This window comes from Ursus americanus, chromosome 4 (assembly GCF_024610735.1).
Source record: "Ursus americanus isolate L20-20 chromosome 4, mUrsAme1.1.p, whole genome shotgun sequence".
NCBI lineage: Eukaryota > Metazoa > Chordata > Mammalia > Carnivora > Ursidae > Ursus > Ursus americanus.
In genome coordinates this window covers 54,457,250-54,480,517 of record NC_142130.1, presented here as the reverse complement: position 1 = coordinate 54,480,517, position 23,268 = coordinate 54,457,250, and the positions used below count along the sequence as shown (strand labels likewise).

The 23,268-nt window shown below is 37.4% G+C and overlaps 2 protein-coding genes across 6 annotated transcripts in view; one reads left to right on the top strand and one right to left on the bottom strand.

The window, feature by feature from the left end:
- CMSS1 (cms1 ribosomal small subunit homolog) overlaps positions 1–23,268 on the top strand; it is a 384,053-nt gene that overhangs the window by 165,606 nt on the left and 195,179 nt on the right. The gene's annotated exons all lie outside the window — the stretch shown is intronic.
- FILIP1L (filamin A interacting protein 1 like) overlaps positions 1–23,268 on the bottom strand; it is a 291,272-nt gene that overhangs the window by 159,647 nt on the left and 108,357 nt on the right. The window contains exon 1 of one of the 2 annotated variants that reach the window (XM_087861692.1): positions 12,111–12,126. The exons of the other annotated variant lie outside the window; for it this stretch is intronic. The gene's annotated coding sequence lies outside the window, so the exon portion shown is untranslated. Of the gene's footprint in view, positions 1–12,110; positions 12,127–23,268 lie in introns of those variants that run through there. 2 annotated transcript variants of the gene reach the window in all.

The window sequence follows — 23,268 nt, the reverse complement described above, 5'->3', positions numbered from 1 at the left end:
GTGAGCAAGGCAGAAATTTTGGATGCAGGCATCCTGTCAGATGTTTAGTACCTCTTTTCCTAAGCCTGGTGTTTGGGGTCTGGCAGGGGTGGGGGTGTGTGTGTGCACAGATTTGCTCTAAAGTTTAGCTGTCCTTGATTAATAATGTATAATTGATAACTTGTAAAGCATCCTACATAGTTTACAATTGTATTTTATCCCAGTTTCTTGTGGTCTGCAGTTCCAAATAGCAGGCTGAATAGTTCTGTGATAGAAGGAAATCTGAAACTATGGACCATATTCCTTCCAAGCTTAGGACCAAGAAGGTTCTCTGAATATTTTTCAGACACAGATTGGGGAACTGTGCTCCATTTTAATGGTCTTTTAATTTGAAAGTTAAACTCAGTCCTTCTAATTGCTTGTAGATATTGGACAATAAGAATATTTCCATTGGATGATATGGAGAGGACAATTTATCATTGAAAGATTTGTCATTTTTATCTTAGCTGAATTGGGTGCCAATATATACAGTTTGTGCTTTCATGCACAGGTTGATTTATTATGGTGTGGACCTGCAGTTTTTAGTGGGCTTCGTAAAGCTGGATATTTCTTTGTAACTTCAGTAAAGTTTTTTTGTTTGTTTTGCCTTGTTGACTTTAAGGCTAACACTGTCAGGTCAAACAAGTTAGAAAGCAAGAATAAAAACCCAAATTAGGAGGAAAGAGCCTATCATTTTCTGACATATAATTAAAATTCATTCAATTATATTCAGCTGAAGATTATATCTTACCCCTCAGGAGGCGAGATGAACTAATGATGAGTGCATGAAGCAAGCTTCAAGGAGGTAGACAGTGGACATTGCAGTGTTCTCTTTTCCACCTCTGGGCATCGGCTCAGGTGTCTGGCACACCTGGGTGGATTCAGCTCCACCACTTCCTAACTCTGTAAACGTGAGCATGTTCTTCAACCTTTTCAAATGTGTAAAACCAGAAAATAGTAGCATCCTTACAGGTTTGTTAAGACAAGCCTATGAAATAAGAACATCAGTAGTAACAATCAATAATATTGAATGTCTGCTAATGTCCCAGGAACTGTGCTGAATATCTTAGATGATCTCAGTTAAGCCAGTGAAGGACTTTTTACTTAGCAGGCTTCCAACTTGCACCTGCTTCTCCTCTTCCCCATCCCAAGTTTGCCAGATGCCTTAAGTGAAAGTGATATCTCTTACTTGTCCATGTATTACTTCACCCATTCATTTGTGCATCTATCCAACAAATGCATAATGAATTCCTTTTAGTTCCAGAAACTATTCTAAGTGCTGGAGATACAGCAGTGAGTGACCAAAAGAGACAGTCTCTGCTGTTGTACATTCTAGTTCAGGACACTGACAATGGACAGGCAAATGAATTTTAAAAATATAATATTTCATGTAGTAATGAGTGCTATGGAAAAAATAAATAAGCTAGAATAAGCAGATAGAAGGTGACCCCAGTACCAGGAGACACAGAGAAAAAGCAAGTTCTATTTTAGATAGATTAGTCTAGGGAAAGAGACATTTCAGCATTTCTGAGTATATTCATGTCACGTCATACCAAAAGTAACATTCTTACTCAGATGTGGAAGTCAAATATACAGTGAGTTGTAGGAAGAAAATTTTAAAAAATCAACAACATACGTTATTGCATATTTTCCTTGGGCTAGCAAGCAAACGGTAATACAGTGTCTTATATAGGTATAAAGCTCTTAGAAAGTAGAGCATAGTGAGGCTATATAAATATGTGCTGCTATTTGAAGAGAGTAAAAAGGACCTGTGACCTTTACATATAGTACACATTCCTGCTTATAACTAAACAACAATCATACAGAAATCATACATAAAGATAGAAGCGTATGGTGATATGATGTCATTAGATGATATGGGTAAATTATTAAGCCATGTCAAAAACAAATATATTGACAGCATGAACTTGGGAACAGTAACTCCACAAGGGAACTGCAGCTAGATTACTAGATTGCTGGGTCTAGGCTTTTCTCCAAAAACTAACAGTCTCAGCCCAGTGGTTTTCTTTGAGCGCTTTAAAGAAGGCACGTATTGCAAGGAGCACTGGGTGTTATAGGCAAACAATGAATCATGGAACACTACATCAAAAACTAATGAAGTACTGTATGGTGACTAACATAACATAATAAATAAATAAAAATAAAGAAGTCACTTCATTGTCTTCTGGCTTGCATAGTTTATGGCAAAAAGTTGCTGCAATTCTTATCTTTGTTCCTCCTTACATAATGTGTCTTTTCTTTTTCTTTCTTTTTCTGACTGCCTTCAGATTTCCTCATTATTTTTAGTTTTCAGTAGTTTGAATGTATTATTTTGTTGTTGTTTATCCTACTCAGGGTTCTCTGGGTTTCTTGGACTTCTGGCTGATGTCTTTCATTGTTTTTTAGAAAAATTTTGACATTGTTCCTTCAAACATTTCTTCTGTCTTATTCTCTTCTGTTCGTAGGGTTTTTTTTTTTTTGGTTTCCCACCCTGCCCCCATCTTTCTCATCAGAACTTGGTGGAAGTCCCAGGAGGAGAGTCTGGAAGTGGGTTTGAACACCCTTATGATTGTAGCTTCTAAGAATCCTGTATTCTCACTCTAACCTATAATTGTCCTTTAGCAATATCTTAAATATTTAGCAGAATTCTTAGCTGCTTATAGTAGCTGGTGTCTGTTGCTCTGTGTTCTGCCACAGGTCGTGAGCCAGTCCACAGGTTCCAAATTTCTTTGGAAGATCCTTAGACTTCAGGCTGTTTACCCTATGAACTCAGCTCTCCAGGCTCAAGGAATGTTACATTTTATATTTTATTCGGCTTTTTCTTCTTTTTAGGGTGTGGCATTCTTTCCAACTTTCTATATGCTAGGTGGAATCAGAGTTCTAGTCCGGTGATTTTTAAACTCTTCTATTGAGGGGTGCCTGGGTGGCTCAGTTGGTTGAGCATCCGACTCTTGATTTCGGCTCAGATCATGATCTCAGGGTCATGAGATCAAGCCCCACATTAGGCTCAGCACTCAGCAGAGAGTCTGCGTGAGATTTTCTCTCTCTCCCTCTGTCCCTTACCCCACTCACATTCTCTCTCTCAAATAAATCTTTTTAATTAACTAATTAATTAAACTGTTCTATTGATGTGCTTCAGGAATTCTATAAACATGTGGTTCAAATTTTATTTTACAAATATTTTACCTGTCTAGAAATTTTAATAAATCATTAAAATGTCTTATATACTGAAGTCATCATATTGGAGAACTACCAACTTAAATAACTATGTTGTTCTGTTAATTTGTTTTGTTGGGGTTTTTTAAGACTTCATAAAGTCTGCCACCAGTTCACATTAACTTGAATACCAGCATAAACTTGAATAGGAAGGGTGTGTCTCTGCATACCCAAAAGCAGCCCCATGTGTATCCACACATGTAAAATTGCAAAAGCAAAGGTCACTATTGGTAAGCGCAAATACACAACAGTCAATTAAATGTCAGACAGTATCAATAACACCTACCTTCACACACACACTTGTTACTTATGCAGTAGCAAGTGAGTGGCTAGTATGCTACACCATGACATTACTGTATGAGCACATATTGTTCTTTTCTTGATATACATATAAATGTAAGCAGTTTTTAAATATTTATAATAATTCTACTTTGAGGCAAAAAAAGTCTTACTATATCTGTTTCAAGCCTTTCAATTAATTAGATTGGCTTTTTTAAAAAACTTTAATTTTTATAAAAGTGAAAACTGCCTTTATCTGTTTAAATAAACAGGTTCTGCATAATGTTTGGTTTTCAAGAAAGAATTCCACTGCCAAAATACACATGCCCTCACCCTAGCCCCCAAAATAAATTTAATTTTCACTGGCTTGTTAGAAAGAATAATAATAATAATGGCAAACACTTAAACAGAACTTACAACAATTCACATACTTTTCTAAGAATTTTACATATATGTTATTTAATTTAATCTTTATACCAACCCTATGAAGTAGGTACTGTTATCATCCCCACTGATCACATAAGGGACACAGGCACGTGGTATATATGAGAGCACACAGTTAATAAACAACACACCCAGGAGTCAAACCTAGGCAGTCTGGTTCCAGAGTGTGGGTTTCTCACCGTGAACTGTACTGGTAGAATGTTAAAGTGGAAGTCTGATTTCACTGTGAATTTTTCTTTCTTTCTCCTATACGATATATGTCTCTCTCTTTCTCTTCCTTTCTCTCACCCCACCCCTGTCTCTGTCCCTCAGTCTCTCTTCTTTTCTCTAGCTATACTTCCATTTCTTTAAGTGATAAATGTGTCAGTTACGCTTCGGGGTACGATGATACTTAATAAGTTAACTACTTTTAAAAGTACTTTAAGGGTCAGAAAGTAAAGGCCAAACGACTGTAGCATAATTGTGGAAAACAGCTTGGTTTGGGTCTGTTCCTATTTTCTTTTCTGAGTGAATTTATGATATTGTGTATACCAACAGTCTTATCCTACTGTCTCCACTTGCTACTGTGGACATTTTCATTTATTCTTCATTGAACAGATTCTCACTGAACATTCCCTAGGTGCCAGAGGCACTGGGTGGCATGGACTGGGAGATTAAGTAGCTTAAGACCTGGCCCCCTGCTTGTAGGCATTCTCTGCCCAGGTCACAGGTCTTGACGCTCCCAGTTGAAGTGTTGTGTGTGCTTAAGTGACAGTCAAAATTTTTGCTTTGAAAGAAAAGCCCCTAAAGAATAGTATTTAATTTTAATAGTTATTGTTTGGGGCTTGGGCGTTTTTAAATGAAAAGTTAATATTTCTAGGGTGAAGAAATTAAGCAAAGTGACTTTTATTTTTTTAAGTTAAAGCAGCATTTTAGAACAGTCGGGTCATTGAGAATCATATTAAGTCAAACCCTTAGTAACTGGAACTTAAAAGGACTTTAAAATTACTTTTGAGGTATGCCTATTGGTTTTATTTTTGCTGAACATGGAAGAATGGAAAGGAGAGAAAAGCCACATTGCATCTAATGCTGTCATACATTCTTTCCGTAGTCCCAGGTATCTCCATTCTGAAAGTCACCTGGTAGTCTACCTAGATGTAAAACATTTCAAAGCAGTCAAAAATGGACACTTTCCTAGAAAGCCATATTTTGCAGAAAACATATTTGAAGGGTGCCTGGATGTCTCAGTCAGTTAAGCTTTCAACTCCTGATTTCGGCTCAGGTCATGATCTAAGGGTGGTGAGGTTGAGAGCCCCACATTGGGCTCCATGCTCAGCAGAGAGTCTGCTTGGGATTCTCTCTCTCTTCCTCTGCCCCTCCCCATGCTCACACTCTCTCCAAATACATACATACATACATACATACATACATACATACATACATACATACATACATAAAATCTTACACACACACTTGAAATTTTCCCGTCTTAAAAGACTAGATCTATGAGCTTGCAGTTCTTAAGGATTAGATGGTAGTATTTTTTTTTTAAGATTTTATTTTTAAGTAATCTCTACACCCAGCATGGGGCTCAGACTTGCAACCCTGAGATCAAAAGACTCATGCTCCACTGACCGAGCCAGCCAGGCACCCCCTAGGTGGTAATATTAAACATAAATATATACTTAGAAAAATCATATTTCTTTCAAAGACTGGCCTTCATTATTTAGTATATACAGCATAAATTGAAGATATTCTCTACACATACTTAAGAAAATTCCCTTTATTCATAATTTGACAATTTTTTGCCTTTTTGTTGGCTATTATTTTTCTATAGGAAAATTTTGCTGAATTTTTTTCCACATAATGATAGAGAAACCTAACCACATTGTGCAACCTTGTTAAATGAATGAAAAATGTGAACATTTTCATGATAGTGTGATTTGTTACTATAGAGCATTTCAGAATTACTAGTGCTAAATATTAAAACCTGTGTCAGTTTGAGATAAGAGCAGTATACATAGGATCTACTACTTCTGGTGAACTTCTCCAAAAGTCATTTTCTAATTGTTTGGTTTGAGAGTGCTAATGAAAGTGGTCCTGATGAGTTTGCAGATGAAGTGGAGACCAGTGTAAGTTACTGTAATGACCTGAGTCCAGGAGAGCCAGAAACTGAATCTCCTGAGTTGAGAGTAAATGTTTACCAGAGGCTCCACACCTTTTACTCCAGCCAACAAATGTGAAGAGAGATGGTCAAATGTGGAGATTTTCTGCTCTTTCTTGTCTTCTTGATAGAACAGCATGGGCACTGGCATGGAAGGATGAAGCAACCTGGCATGAACTGTACCCCGTTCTGTTGTAAGGACCATAGGGCCAAAGGAGCAGGTGGGCAACGTAGCATGGAAAGAAAGTCTGTCACACACTGCGACTGACCATCCCAGAGACAATGGAAAACCAGAGAAGAGATTTGGACCAGGAAATAACATAACATGAATGGCTTCACATTTTTGAAAGGTCCTTCCAGCGGCTGAGTGGAGAGTAAATTAGAGAGATATGAGGCAGGGGAACAAATTAAAGGTATGTTGCAGTGCTTCAGTATGATATGAGGAAGGCTTATAGGCCGTGCAAGTGGAGTCAGAAAGAAGTTGGATGGATTGAATATAAGAGGTGAAGAAAGATCGTAAATATGCCTAAATGATTTGTTTTCATGGGCCTTTGAAAGGAATAAAATTCTTTGGTGTCCCCATGGAATACACTTCAACAACGAAAAAAAATTGTTGATTTTAACTTAGAGATCCTAAAATGTATATCAAAAATAATAAAATATGTTAACCAAGCTATTTAACTTCTACATTTTATCAGAAAAATAATAGAGTGGAAGCTTTTGAATGGAGCATGACGCAGCTGAGATCAGGACCGTTAGGTGGGTTTCTTTATGGACCAGTTAGCATATTTTGTTTGATGGCCTAATCCTAGCCAGTCATTTTATAAATGTGGGTGGAATAAGGAGGAAATTATTACTAGAAAGCCAGTTCAAAGCACATTATATGCATATATACATCATTAACCTAAAAGAAAAAAAAAACTGCAACAAAAATAGAGGCCAAGCTTTCCATGTGCAAATTATTATGTCAGCTGGTCCTCTTTAAGATTAATATTTCATTTTGAAGTCCCTCATAATTCCACCTAAAGTCATTCATTACATAAAATAAGAAATGGACATTTAAAAAGAAAACACATTTTTAAACCTACCTCTGGAAAATATTAGAAATAAATTCTTAATAGTAAAGTATTTAGAATTTGTATACTCAGAATAGTACATCAATATAAAATGGCATCTTCAGTAATTCCCTTGTGGAAACAAAATAAAAATTCTCAAATCTTACCATTTCCTAGAAACTATTTAAGATGAGAAAAAAATAAGAATGACCCCAAATTCCACTGTGTTCTCTCTTTATGACCATCTTTTGAGGCAACGCTAAAAAGGCTCTTGATATATGGCTCAAAGTTAAAAGATGCTAATCAAATTTATCAGAGTGGAAAGATTCTAAAGATATTATATCATGTTCCCTTTTCTAATTGAATAATTTCTGTGTGGGAACTAAAGTTCAAGGTGATGAGCCAGCCTTAGAGTCTAGTCATTCATAAATAGAAATGGTGTGTTTTTCTTTCCCTGTTGTTTTTTTTTTAACTCAATCTCATGAAAAATAAGAGAAAATCCTTTCTTTATGAAAATTCCTCTGAAAATGGCAGTATTTTAAAAAGGGAAAGATTAAACCTGTCATTTTTGGGGAGTTACATATCATCTATACACATCACTACAAAAGTCATTTAAATACTGTTAGCTTTTTATTCTTGCAACCAACATTTATGGAACAATGACAATATTCATAGCACTGGTCTAGTGCTGTGGAGATATAAAGATGAATGGGATGTGGTCCTTCCCAGCCCTGAAAGAGGGCACAGTTCAGTTGGGAGACAAGATAAGTTCACAAATAACTATACTAAGAGGTTGAATTTGTCTAGTGCCCCTCCCCCAAAAAGAGATATAAAGTACTATAAAGAGTGAGGTAGAAAACTCATTTGTGATTAAGAGAATCTAGAACATTATCCTGAGGATAACGGCATTTAGTTGAGTCTTAAAGAATGGGTAGGAATTGTTAAAACAGCATTGTAGGATAGGGAATTCTGAGCAAAGATTACTTAGAAGTTGGAAAGTAGAGGATATGTCTTAGAAATAATGAGAAGCCTACTTCAGTTGAAGGAGTATGGGTAGTTAAGTGAGATTTACAGTACCCTAGAGCTTTGGAGGTCTTTGGCATTTATTGGACACTCGGAGCAAGTTTAGCTAAATGGTTAAGAGTCTAGGAGCTAGAGCCAAATTGCCGGGTTTTGAGACCTGGTGCTACTAAATTTTAACTGTGTGCCTTTGAACAAATTATTTAACCTCTCTATCTCAGCTTGCTCATCCATGATATCTGAAACTCTTACATTAGGTTTTTTGAAATTCAGAATTTTTCAACTTTTAGAAAGATCATTTGTGCAGTAATTAGATGAGTTAGATAACCTCCCCAACACGGTTTGAGGCAGTGCCTCATAAACAACACATTTGTTTTTCCACGGCAGGTGATATGAGAATTTATAAGTGAAGTAAAAATGATAAGTGTTCTTTTTTTGTTTGTTTTTGTTTTAAAGATTTTATTTATTTATTTGACAGAGAGAAACAGCCAACGAGAGAGGGAACACAAGCAGGGGGAGTGAGAGAGGAAGAAGCAGGCTCCCAGCAAAGCAGGGAGCCCGATGTGGGGCTTGATCCCAGGACCCTGGGATCACACCCTGAGCCAAAGGCAGACACTTAACGACTGAGCCACCCAGCCACCCCAAAATGATAAATATTCTTATATGCATTTAGTTCAGGTTTTATACAAATGAATTTGTTACAAGCTTATTTTTAAAACTACTGGATTTCACTACTTTTTCAGTAGATTTCGGAATTGTACGTAAGGGATTTGCGGGCCTATAGTAGTAACATAATTGTAAGATGGTTGTGAGAAGCAAACATGACAGTATATGCACCAATCCTGGCACTTCGTAAGTATCCATTGTTAATCTTTTTGCATTATTGGGTGAAAATGACATGAGACAGTAAGTGGCATGTCCAAGGTCTCTAGCAATTCAGCAGTATACCAGGATAGGAACCACCCAGGCCAGTGCTTCTTTCTTATGCCATGCTAGAGTACTCTCCGGTAGTAGAAAGCATTCAATACTGGCTAAGTACTATGTATCCTTCCAGCCAAATGAAGTATAATGAATATTGGTAGAATACTGAGAAGGAAGAGTTACTGGGCTTGTTAATGAGATATAGGGGTTAGAGAGGAGGCAAAGATGATCCCAAGAATTCAAGAACAAATGACCTCCTCCATTTGTGTGGGTACATACACCCCAAACTGTCAAAACATTGCCCCATGCATTGCACTGATGAGCCTCACAAGAACTCTGTGCTGACGTATGGCGCTTATAGCTTTTTGACACCTGGCCCTAGTTCTTTCACACCTCCTTACATTTAATCATGCTGCCTCCACTGCCACAGCTGTAGCCTCCTGGCAAACTCCAACTTAATCCTCAGGACTAAGTTGAATTTTACCTCTTCAGTTAAGCCTTCCTTAAATTAATTAGGAAGAGTCAAACCCTCCTTCCTTCAGGCTTCTTTGGCACTGGTATCTGTCAGTCTGTCACAGCATCAGCAGGTTGCTATAGCTCCTCATCTATCTGTATATTCTGTCTCCCTACTCATTCTCAATATTATTCTCAGCACTCATAATGGTACACAGTTGGCATTTAATACAGATTTAATGAATATACGAATCCCCATTTTACAAGTGGAAAATTCAGAGTGCTTCAATAGCATGTTCAACACTGTGCAGTTTAGTTGGAATTGGGAGTTAAACCAGATCTACCTGATTCCAAAGTCCATGTTATTTTCTCCTCTTCCTTCTAAAGGAAGAAGTTTGTGTAGGTGTTTATTTACACATGCACAGGGAATAAATACTAGTGAAGGTCCAAGCATAGTGATTTTTGTATTATATTTTTCTGACAAATACAATATGCTCTTTCAGTCATTTATAAATAAGTATAAATAAAGTTGACATTTTTTTAATGGTTGTTAAATAGTCTTATTGTTTCTATAAACCTAATAATGATCATTGGCTTAAAACACTAAAACAATATGGAGAGATGAAAAGAAGTTGGTAAAAATCACCCAAGATCCACTACACAGAAATAACCTCCAATAAGATGTTAATGAGCTTCATTCTAGGTATTTCTCATGCATTCTAGACCTGTGTTTGCAATTTATATAAGTGGGATGTGATGGTATTTCTAAAAAAAAATAATAATAATAGAAGGAGATTTTTACCTTCAATATACATTTTAGTGTAATCTTCTTAACTTAAAAAACTCAGACATGGGGAAACTTTCAGGGCTCTGGACCAATTGTTCACACTCTGCCTAAAATTCTGTCCCCCAGAGCCACTCAGCTAATATTCTAGACTCCTAGCTTTGCTCAGGGCTGATATTTTCAGTGAATCCCACCTGACCAGCCCACCCCCACTCTTCCAGTCCTCTCTCAGACTGCTCTTCCTCTTTTTTTCCTACAACACTTACCACCTTCTAATCTGTAGTATCATTTAATTGCTTATTGTATGATTTATTGTCTGTTTCTCCCACTAGAATATCAGCTCCATAGAGTTGGGGATTTTATCTTTTTTGTTCATTGACTTATCTGTTTTGTCTCTTGTACATGTTGTTCATCATATACATGAAGAGATACATGAAGACTTAGAGCAATGCCCAGCACACACGCATTCAATAGAAATTTGTCAGATGAATGAATATGTTACAGAAGAGTTCTGAATACAATTTTCTGGCTAGTTAATTGAGACTTTGTCATCCCCTTACTTAGTAAATCTATATGAGCTAATACGTTTTTTACTTTTTAGTGAACTGGACAGTTATTTAGAGCTGCAGATATCTTCCATTTTCACTGAAAAGACAACTCATTGGCCCTGGCTATTCCTGTATGTTTCTGAACCTACTACTATTAGGAAGTTATTACATAGAAACTAAAGAATTTGGCTGAGAATATATGAAATATATTTCATATTGGAACATATAGTATCCTGCACTAAAGTGCATCATAGTTGATTAAGACCTTTTGTTCTATGGACATTTTAATCATTCTAGAGTCTAGGATGCTTCATACTTAATCAGAATTCAGAGCAAATAATTCTCCATGTTTTATTTTAGTATTACTTGGTAATACTTGTTGTATAATTGGAAAGATTCTATTCCTATGAAGACATGTAGAAATTTGGGGTAGAACTTCATAGAAGTATTTTGATAATGTACTTTAGTATATGTTCTTTAAAATCATATGCAAGTGCACATTTTTCCATTTATTTGCTGTACAGTGATGTCTTTTCTTACGCCAGTCATGCTTATTATACATTTCAAATCCACCAATTTGATCTGAGGCTGTGTGTTTATCAGTGAGTGCAAAATTTCATTCAGGTAATTTTTAAAACTATTTTTGAATCATCAAAATGTTCAATCATGGAAGCAACCAGAGCACTGTTCATTTGCATGACTCTTGTTAATGCCATATGTAGCATTTCATAGAATGATCCTTCCTCATTTTTCAAAAATGTGCTTATAAAATTTGTGATGACAATTGAACAGCCCAACTCTATGAAATGGTAATTTATACAACAATAAAAAATAAATAAATCCATGTATTGTGGGCTTGTAGTTGAAGGCATCTGTGTTAAGCATGTTTTTTACTTCAAAGTATCATATACAATGCTGTATGATACTGTGTAGCACAGACTGTTTTGAAGTATCCTCCCATTAGCTGTGCTTTGTACCCACTCTAAGAATATGAGGGATGATACTATTCTATGTCCCTCAGAAATGATAAACACAATAATGAATATATCAAGAATGCCTTTCTTCCAGAGGATTCAGACATTTGTACAGCCATTATGTCACTTGCCTTTAGTGCCTTTTGAAAAGAATTTCTCATGGACATTGTTTTCTAACTTCTCTGAATTATTGGAATAGCCAAGAAAGATGTCTCTAGAATTGATGTAGAGAAAGTGAAGCATCACATTATTTACCTAGAATCTCCATTCCCAGCTGTTCAAATCAGTATTCCATGTGATTCTACAGTAGTCTTGAGAAAAGTTGAAATCAGAGGATGAAAGCAAAGGAGAACAGACCATCCAATGGAATGATTTTAGAATGTAGATTAACTTGCCAAAAGAAGTGAGAGCACGGATTTGGTCTGAAAACAGGCTGGAGGAAGATAAGAGAGGGAAAAGACAAAAACAAAACAAACAACAACAATAACAAAAATGCCTGTACTACATTTTGTAAATCAGTTACCTAATAGATTTTCTTTTATTGTTGGCTAATCTCTTGATCTCTGTGACATGTTCATCAGCATGAAAAAAGGATGTGTGTGTCTGTATATGTGTGTGTTCAGTACAAAGCACATGGTAAAATAAAACTTAAGTTGTATATTCAGGTATGAAATAATTGATCCGTATTTCTTCTTGGCTTAAGCAAATTTTTTTAAAGATTTTATTTATTTGTGTATTTATTTATTTGAGAGAGAGAGCACTTGCAGAGCCAGGGGAGGGGCTGGGGGGAGGGAGAGGGACAAGCAGACTCCCACGCTGAGTGTGGAGCGTGGGGGCCGATCAGGACCCTAAGATCATGACTTGAGCGGAAACCAAGAGTCCGGTGCTAAACTGACTGAGCCACCCAGGCGCCCCTTAAGCAGATTTTTTAAAAGTGAAATTGGAATGTGATTGTTTGGGAGCCAAAAATGCATTCTTTGAGTACAATTTTACTAGTAGCAATTCATTTATTTATTATGTAGGATGTCTTGACAAACCAAATTAAAGGTTATATTTTATCTTCTCCACAAGCAATCTAGAGCCAAGAATGAAAACCACACAATATATTTTTAGGATTAAACCATTTATTACTGATAGATAATGGCAGAGCAGAAACAGAAGGCACCAGTTAGTCTGCATTAGCTCATGAGCCCTGGATAACTTTTTTGTGAACTCTAAAAATTTGTGAAATTCTATCACTTGCATTAAGTTTCTGATAAATTTCTGATGTGGTCAGTTGTCCTCTATCCCTGGTCACTGCAAGTCCTTCTGCACACTGCCAAGGGGTTTCTATTCTCAGAGGATATTTGCCAAGAATTTCCCCCTTAGGGTGCTTTTTAGAAAGAATGAGCACCTTAGCCAAATAAACTATGCCTCCTTTCAGGCCAACCACTTAAACCACTATGAGGGAGGGATCCCTTCATGTAGAAAGGAAAGAGTTGTGTGGTAAGAATAGAAAAACCTGTTTTTTACTTAGAATCCTGCCTGATTGAGAAGCTAAGTATATGACAAAATCAAGAATCATATATACAGCTAATATTTATTGAGGGCATTCTGTGTTGTCAAACACCAGCCCAAAACACAGTGTACAGAATAAAAATTAAAATAGTCCCATAATTCTCTGCATTTATGAAATAATGCATTTAGATCTGGGTACCATATTTTAAAAGGAATATTTAAGAAACAGATGACCACAGTGATAAGGAATTTGGACAAATGGGATTCCAGAGTTAAATAAGTTGAGGATACTACTCTTAGAAGAAAAGATTTAGTGGGAACAAAGTAAATCTTGTTAAATAAAAATATTTAAAGGTTTTGCCATGAGGAAGGTATAGGGGAAGGGGATGCAGGACAAATGTAGTTAAGAATAGCAAATTCAATGTCTTTTTCTTTTTTTTTTTTTAAGATTTATTTATTTTAAAAGGGAGAGCACACGTAGCAGGTGGGGGGGGCAGCAGAGGGAGAAAATCTCAGGCAGATTCCCTGCTAAGCGCAGAGCCTGATGGATGCAGGGCTCCATCTCAGGACCCTGAGATCATGACCTGAGCCAAAATCAAGAGTCAGAGGCTTAACTGACAGTGCCACCCAGAAGCCCCAACTGTGTCTTAAAAAAAAAAAAAAAAATAGACTACCAAAAGTAAAGCTCAGTAAGACTTGGGTTAATTAGAATAAAGGGAGGATTGAGTGAGAAATCATCCTAGGTGAGGTCATAGTTTCAAAATAAGATTGAGAAATACTGTTTTAGAACATTTAAAGAGCTCCAAAAGTGGAATCAGTTGTCTAGTAAGATAATCAGTCTCAAGAAACAAGGTAGCCAAACCATGCTTTTTAAAAATAAGTCTGAATTTTCTCTTAAAATCATAAGAAGAGCTTTGTTTCAAAGGCTATTTCTGAGTCCTATTGCATATATACATGAAGCACATTGAAGGCTAAAGCCATTGTGACCACAGAACTCATTTGTATCACAATGCTTTAATTCTTATATGACCTCATAAGATACAGTTTGCACATGGGCCAAAGTCAATAGAAAGCAATGTATTCCCAGATGAATTGATTGCTATGAGACATTAGAATTTCTTTCATATGTGTTTTAAGTTTTATAAGAGTCTACAGGGTAGAAAATTTAAATCATTTTTATTTTACTAAGAACCAAATATCCCAAATGTATCAAAATTATAAGATGTAAAGGTAACTTACATCAACAGGATGGTTGATAAATGGGGCCTATGTATCAGTATGTAAATTGGTTGTGATATATCTTTATCAGATGGTTTTTCATGAAGCTTACTACATTAAATATATGGCCCTCCATTCCATGGCCATAAAGATATACCACAGTAAAATAAAGAGAATAATGATATATGTGTGCTTGGTGGCTTTTGTACTATTTAAAAGAAAAGAAAAAATCTATCACCAGCACTGATTATTTTTAACAACACAATTTGAGAAGTGCTCATTAAGGTTAGTCTTTCTAAAAATTCCTAGTGAAAGAAAACAGAGGTGGTAGCTACATAAGTTGCAGAACTTACTCGAGTTTGGTTGATCAGTATGTTTACGTTTTTCTAATGGGGAGAATTGAGATGTTAGTTTGTCAAAGAGAGGAATTACAGGTAGCAGAGGGAGAGGGAGAGAAATTGAGATAATATGAAGTGGTAATGGATATGGGCCCAAGAACTCTAATAACAAGGAGGAGAATGGCTCTTCCTCTAGTTAAGTGGCTGTCAGTGGGGGATACCTTTGCCCTCCAGAGTACATTTGGCAACTCTGATGACAGTTTTGGTTGTCACAACAGGGTTGGTTGGTGCTGTGGCATCTGGTGAATAGAGAGGCCAGGGATGCTGCTAAACATCCTTCAATGCACATGACACCCCCCACAACAGAGGGATTATCCAGTCCAAAATGTGTATAGTGCCATGGTTGAGAAATCCTGATCTAGTTGAAAGAGGAAGAATGTACTAGGAAACTGTACAAAGAAATATGTAGGTACAAGAGATTTAAACTAAAGAAGCTTGAACCCTGTAGCCTTAATCTTATTCAAGTAGAAAGCCACGTGGCTGACAATTCCAACAGTTTTGTTATTAAAATGAATCAAAAGTCAGAATTGGGGTGCCTGCCTGGCTCAGTCAGCAGAGCATGCAACTGTTGATCTCAGGGTTGTAAGTTCAAGGCCCATATTGGGTATGGAGATTACTTAAAAATAAAATCTTTTAAAAAAAAAGTCAGAGTTACTTTAGCACCATCTTAAGACCTCAGTTATTTTCTTCATGGGTGCATGTAATAAAAGTATTTTGAAATTCCATTTTAAATTGCATGCATATGTCCAATGAACAAGTCAGCAAAAATGCTTTTGTTAACTTAAAAATAACACTCTAGCAGTAAACATTTCATTAACTTGATCTGGCAAACAGTAATGCACATAGTTTTAAAACAAAGCTGCCAATCTCTCATCCTGTTGGATTCTTAAAAGATTTTGAGGCTGGTATTCTTCCAGGCAATTATTCTGTTTCTGAGGAATAGCTATATTTTGCTAATTGAATCAAAGTAAAAAGAGAGCTGGTACACCAGGATGCAAAGATAAGCTGTAATTTCATTGTTGGTCAATACATGCTTCATAATAATCTTGTTTTTACTTGTTCTATTTCAATAACTTTTTTATTCTATAATAAATTAATAAAAACTTAAAGAATTATTATGAGATCTTTCGATTTTAATCCAAACCATACTTTTTTTTAGAAGTCTGAAGTTTCAGTCTTCTGAATTTTTCTTATAAGAAAAGCTTTATTTATTTATTTATTTATTTATTTATTTATTTATTTATTTATTTTAGATTTTATTTATTTACTTAAGAGAAAGGGAGAGAGCACAAGCAGGGGGAGCATCAGAGGGAGAGGGAGAAGCAGGATCCCCACTGAGCAAGGAGCCGATGTGGGGCTCCGATCCCAGGACCCCAGGATCATGACCTGAGCCAAAGGCAGATGCTTAACCGACTGAGCCACCCAGGTGCCCTGGAAAAGCTTTGTTTTATTTTATTTTTTTTTAAAGATTTTTATTTATTTATTTGACAGAGATAGAGACAGCCAGCAAGAGAGGGAACACAAGCAGGGGGAGTGGGAGAGGAAGAAGCAGGCTCATAGCAGAGGAGCCTGATGTGGGGCTCGATCTCATAACACCAGGATCACGCCCTGAGCCGAAGGCAGACGCTTAACCGCTGTGCCACCCAGGCGCCCCAAAGCTTTGTTTTAAAAACCATTTCTAGGGGCACCTGGGTGGATCAACTGGTTAAGCATCCAACTCTTGGTTTCTGCTCAGGTCACGATCTCGAGGTTATGGGATCAAGCCCCACAACTGGCCCCACGTTCAGTGTAGAGACTGCTTGTCCCTCTCCCTCTGCTCCTCCCCCCACCTGTGCACGCTCTCTCTCTCTCTCCCTCTCTCAAATAAGTAAATAAATAAAATCTTTAAAGAAAATAAAAGCTATTTCTAAAGTCATATTGCACATTTTTTAGTACAGTTCTGACTAGCAGCTAGATGGTACAAATGAAAAAAAATTCTTACTATTTGCTTCCTGCAAACATGGAAAAGTGGAATTGTCTGGACTGCCTCTATAGTTTTTACAGAAACATCTGTTATAATAACACATTAACTCCCACCATTGACCAGTTATTTTTGAGACCAGTTCTTCCATTTTGTGATTTATGCCTTGTCCCAAATCTGTCCGGAGCCTTCATTCCCCTGGCTTCTATCTTGATTTCTGTTAAAACTTGTTTTGGAGTACCAAGTAATTGGGAACTGTCTGTGTTTCCAAATATCTATATGGAATTGTTAGAGGTGTGGTATAACTGTGTTTATACAGAGCAGGTACATTTTGTCATGGATTACAAAGGAAAAATTAGGGTTTTTGGGTTTTTTTCTCAAATTCTTCAGTCTAAAATCAGAGTAAACTAGCTTAACATTTAGCTATTGGTTCACACTTTGTAGAACACTTTCATATATGTTATCTTATTTGGATCTCACAATAACTGTATGGAGTATTATGACTATCTTGGACATAAATGAACTATAAATTTGAGATTTATGCCTCCAAAGCTCACAAAGTCCAAAGTGAGCCTGTGGAAATTAACAGCCGGGTGTTCTGATTCCTGCCTTGTGTGCTCCATTTCCTAGTTCTGTTCTGTGTTCCTAGGGACTCCAGGCCACATGACTAGGATTCTGGGTAACAAACATAGGGGTGGGAGGGGGACCTGAGGGATGAAATGGGAAAATCCCCCAGATAGGAAGACTATCTCTTCCTGTCTAATAACCCATTTACTGTACTCCTCCCCCATTTTTCTGGAGCCCCAGGACCACAACACCTGTTTTGGCCAGTTTCCCCAGTTGACTCCAGCTCTTGATTCCATTCCTTGGTCTAAGCTGTGACCCTGTTCTCTTAATCCTCCTGTTCCTGCATTTTTCACTGCTCCTGAAAGCTGCTCTGCCTTTATAAAGAAACATCTTTAAATGGTGGAAGTGGGTTTCTTAAAAACTCATAGCAGTTTTTAAGAAATATTCATCTATTTAGTCTCCTCCCTTTCCTGCAGAAAAGCATTTAAGGTACAAAGAGTAAGGTAATCATGTTTTAATATTGTAGTATGTTATTGATATTTTAATATTAAAAGTTAGGCATTAATGTGACAGAAAGGAAAGTGGAAATAACAAGCTTTTACTTATTCAGGCTAGTTTTACCAAAACTCATGACTATACATAGTCAGTCTCAAGATTCCAGGTGAATAAAGAAACTAGAGTAGTTCTAGAGCACTTGGCACCAGCTTACTAGTGGAAGAGTGAATCATACCTAACAAGAGCAGTAATGCCAGTGTTTTATTTCTGGATGTAATATTAAGAAGGCTGTCTTAAAATCTCATAAAATTATTATTTTTGCAATTCTGTTTTTTCGTTTGTGTGTTTGGATGTGAGAGAGAAAGAAATACATTGAACTAATATTTTTCCAAGCAGCTATTACATACCGGATACTGCTCTAAGCACTAGATACACAGTGATGAACGAAACAGAAAGTGCCAGCCCTAATGGCATTTCCACTGGAAAGTGAGTAAGGTGGTCAAGAGAGAAGAGAAAGGCAAAAACAGATATAGACGTCATATTTCCATATCAGAATTTGAACTAGCAACCACAGCTGAACCATGGTACATCAGAGAACTTAACATTGATTCATTCACCCACCCACTCACCATCCCACCAGACTTAATATGAGAGCTTTTAGGCACTTGCTAAGATCTGAAGTGATAACAAAGTAAACAGGGGAAAGGATGAGCAAAATGGGTGAAGGGAAGTAGGAGATATAGCCTTCCAGTTATGGAATAAATAAGTCTGGGAATAAAAGGCACAGAATAGGGAAATATAGTCAATGATATTATGATAGTGTCGTATGGTGACAGATGATAGCTACACTTGTGGTAAGCGTAGCATAATGAATAGAAAAGTTGAATCACTGTTGTATACCTGAAACTGATATAACATTGTATGTCAACCATACTCAAATTAAAAAAAAAAAAATTTAAGTGAGCAGGGAGTGTTCAATTCCCCTAATCCCAATCACACCTCCTCTCAAATTCAAATCAACAAATACTTATTGAAAACCTGTTATGTGCTCCAACAGATTTTTAGTCCTGGCTACAATTAGAATTACTGGTGAGGCTTTTAAAAATACAATTGCTTATGTTCCCCATAAAGCCAATTAAATCAGAATTTTGGGAGTGATATCCTGGCATCAGTATTTTTCCAGAGCTTCCTGGTATAATTCTGATATACGGTCAGAGTTGAAAACCCATTTCCCATCTGATGCCCAAAGGGAGAAAAGAACAAAAAAGTAAGAAAAAAAAATACAAACATGCATCCATGTTTATAAAAGATACTATCTTTCTGGAATTCCATAAAGAAGGGGAAGAGGAGCAAACACTTGTACCTTCATATTTTTATCTTGGGATCTAGCCCTGCATTGGGCTCCCTGCTCAGCAGGGGGTCTGCTTCTTCCTCTGCCTTTCCCCCTACTTGTGCTCTTTCTCTCTCTATCATTCACTCTCTCTCAAATAAATAAATAAAATCTTTTTAAAAATGTCTATGTTACCCAAAGCAATCTACACATTTAATGCAATCCCTGTCAAAATACCAACCACATTTTTCACAGAGCTAGAACAAGCAATCCAGAAATTTATATGGAACCACAAAAGACCCAAATAGCCAAAGCAATCCTGAAAAAGAAAAGCAAAGCTGGAGGAATCATGATGGTGGACATCAAGCTATGTTACAAAGCTGTAGTCATCCAGACATTATCAGATAAACGGCTGGTATCCAAAATCTATAAAGAACTTATCAAATCATGAACACCCAAAGAACAAACAATCCAATCAAGAAATGGGCAGAAGACATGAATCGACATTTCTCCAAAGAAGACATACAAATGGCCAACAGACACATGAAAAAATCCTCAACATCACCCAGCATCAGGGAAATACAAATTAAAACCGCAATGAGATACCACCTCACCCCAGTCAGAATGGCTAAAATTAACAAGTCAGGAAACAATGGATGTTGGCAAGGATGCAGAGAAAGGGGAACCCTTCTACAGCGTTGGTGGGAATGCAAGCTGGTGCAGCCACTCTGGAAAACAGTATGGAAGTTCCTCAAAAAGTTGAAAATAGAGCTACCTTATGACCCAGCACTTGCACTACTGGGTATTTACCTCAAAGATACAAATGTAGTGATCTGAAGGGGCACCTGCACCCCAATGTTTATAGTGGCAATGTCCACAATAGCCAAACTATGGAAAGAGCCCAGATGTCCATCAACAAATGAATGGATAAAGAAGATGTGGTATATATATGCAATGGAATATTACACAGTCATCAAAAAATGAAATCTTGCCATTTGCAATGACATGGATGGAACTAGAGGGTATTATGTTAAATGAAATAAGTCAATCAGAGAAAGACAATTATCATATGATCTCACTGATATGTGGAATTTAAGAAAAAAGGCAGAGGATCATAGGGGAAGAGAGGAAAAAATGAAACAAGACAAAACCAGAAGGGAGACAAACCCGTCCAGAGAGAGAGAAGTTTGGGCTCTTAATCTCAGGAAACAAACTGAGGGTTGCTGGAGGGGAGGGGGGTGGGGGGATGGAGAGGCTGAGTGATGGACACTGGGGAGGAGGGTATGTGTTGTGGTGAGTGCTGTGTGTTGTATAAGACTCATGAATCACAGACCTGTACCCCTGAAACAAGTAATACATTATATGTTAATTTAAAACAAAACAAAAAAACAAAAAACAGGGATAAGGAGAAAGCTTCCTCAACTTTCCTCCACCTCCTCACAGCCAATTTGTCCTCTAGCCCCTTCCCTGTATCTGTCCTTTCCTTTCTCCAATAGGATCTCCTCCCTGTCTACAACTCATTTATTCTTCAGCCCACACTTGGGCTCCCGCCACAGATGTCATGGTCAGCACCCTCATAGTTACACCCAGTGTACACTTTCTCCCTTCATTTATCTTCACCTTTCAACAACATTTAACACTATAGATCACTCTGTCCATCTTGAATAATTTCTTTCCTTGCCTTCTGTGACCCCTTTTGTTTTCTACTTCTAGGACCGCTTTTGCTCAAACCGCTTTCCTGACTCATCTTCTGTCCACCTCTTAAATATCTTTACTTCCCAGAGTTTTATTCCCAGCTCTTTTGCTCTCCATTTTGTCAGATAATTTTGTTTATTCTTGGCCTTAGCCCCTGGTATGTTGGAGTCAGCTCCTAAGGACCAGTTATACACGTCTTTTCTCAGTTTATTCATTGATCATCATGTTGGTAGCTTGAAATTGACCAAGGTGGGAGTATTTATGCCACAGAAATCAGTAAATGCTGCAAATCAGGGAGGTTTGGGTTTTGGGGGTTTTGTTTTTTTTCTAAGAGCTAGCTTAATAGCACACCACTGGCTTTAGTAATGATGTAAATGCTGCCAAGTCTCAAACCTGTGTCTCACACTTTCTGAGCTCCAGCCAAGATTTCCAACTGATTTCTGGCCAGTTCCTTTTGAATGCCCAAATGAAACTCATTTTCTTCTTCCAAACCAGCCCTCATCTGCACTAGTCCATGCTTTGGCTAATGACCCCACCATTCTCCTGTCATCCTTGTAGGAAGCCCAAACTTCTCTCTCTCTCTGGACATGTATCTAATTGATTGGGATGGATGGATGGATAGATAGATAGATAGATAGATAGATAGATAGATAGATATCTCCACCTTGTTTCACAGAAAATTTAAGTTATCTGAACAATACCTATGATAGGACAGGACAGAATAATTTCTCTCACAGCGATAGTAAAGGAGGGGATCTGGGCAAAAGAGAAATAAGCACAAGAAAAATAGATGAACTCATCTCTCACACTCAAGTGAGATGGGTGTGTAAAACACAGGCCACGAAGTCCAGCCAGCTACATCCTGTCAGTTAAGTCAACATCCTGAATTGCTCTGGATCCATCTTTGCCAGCAATGCAGTGTCACAGCCTCTCTATTCACCTTCCCTGCCCCCAGACTTACTGCTTTCCCACCCTCCCATTCACTTCCCATAATGCTTCCAGAGAGGTGATTCTTAAATCCAAATCTGATTCTATCATACCGTCTTTCCCTTCAGCTTAGAAACTTAAGAGTAGTTCTCCACTGCCGTGGGACAAAGTCTAAACACACACCCAGAGGAAACCTCTACCAGATTTTTGGTTCATCCTTTGGTTCATCCCAGACATCACTCCTCTTTGAAGTCTTCCCTGACTCCCATAGGCCTTCTTCCACTCTATATTTATATCCCTCATAGCTGTCTTATTTGATTCAATTTACAGTTGTGGAATGCTTACTTTATGCCATTAATTGTATTTGGTATTGAAGATACAGACTTAGATAGTCCTTGTGTTTTAAGGACCTCTAGTTGAAAAAACATATTTAAGCAAAGTATGGAAAATGAAATAAGCTCTACACAGTAGAAGAGATTGCAAGGTACAGAGGTAATAGGAAGAATAGGAACACTGTCTCATTGCACATATCACATTCTAATGTGATTATTACTTGTGTTTCTCTCCCATTGGAATGGGAGGCATATATATCCCAGGTACCACAATGGGAAGTACAGAGTAAGTGTGCAATGATAGGTGTTTGTTGGATGGTTGGATGGATGGATGGACGGATGGATGGATGAAAAGAAATTTCAACAACTGCCTAAGATTATTTAGAAGATTATCAACAATTCCAGCGGCCCTTACTTTCCTTATCGTGTTACCAATTTTATTTAGAATTGGGTGGATAGAGGTATATAAATATGAGAACATGTATACCCTTATAACACTATAAGCTAAATCTGCCATGGGAACTTCTGTTTGTGTTTCAGCCAGTTTTGAATCTGTTAGCTGGTCAGGGAGGAGCTCAGGGCCTAGCCTTTTCAGTCAGCCCTCTTGCTAAATACATCAAAGAAGTCTGTCCTCTTGATGGTTCATTTGCTTTACATCTTGCCAGAGGCTCCGGCAAAAGGTCCCAATTAAAAGATCTATGTGTTTCTGTGGTCTCTTGCTCAGCGTAAGGGGAGAATCCCCAGGGCTTCAATCACTTCCACCAAACAATTGCATTCAGTTAATCCTACTAGATTAAAACAAAAAAGCCCCACCGCATTCTAAAACTTTATAGTTTGGTTTCATCCACAGTTGCATCCACCCCCTAATCTCTGAAGGACTCTGTTTATGCTGATATAAAATGTCTAGACTCTAGTACAGTGGTTCTCAGTCGTGGAAAGAAAGAAAGAAAGAAGAAAGAAAGAAAGAAAAGAAAGAAAGAAAGAAGAAAGAAGA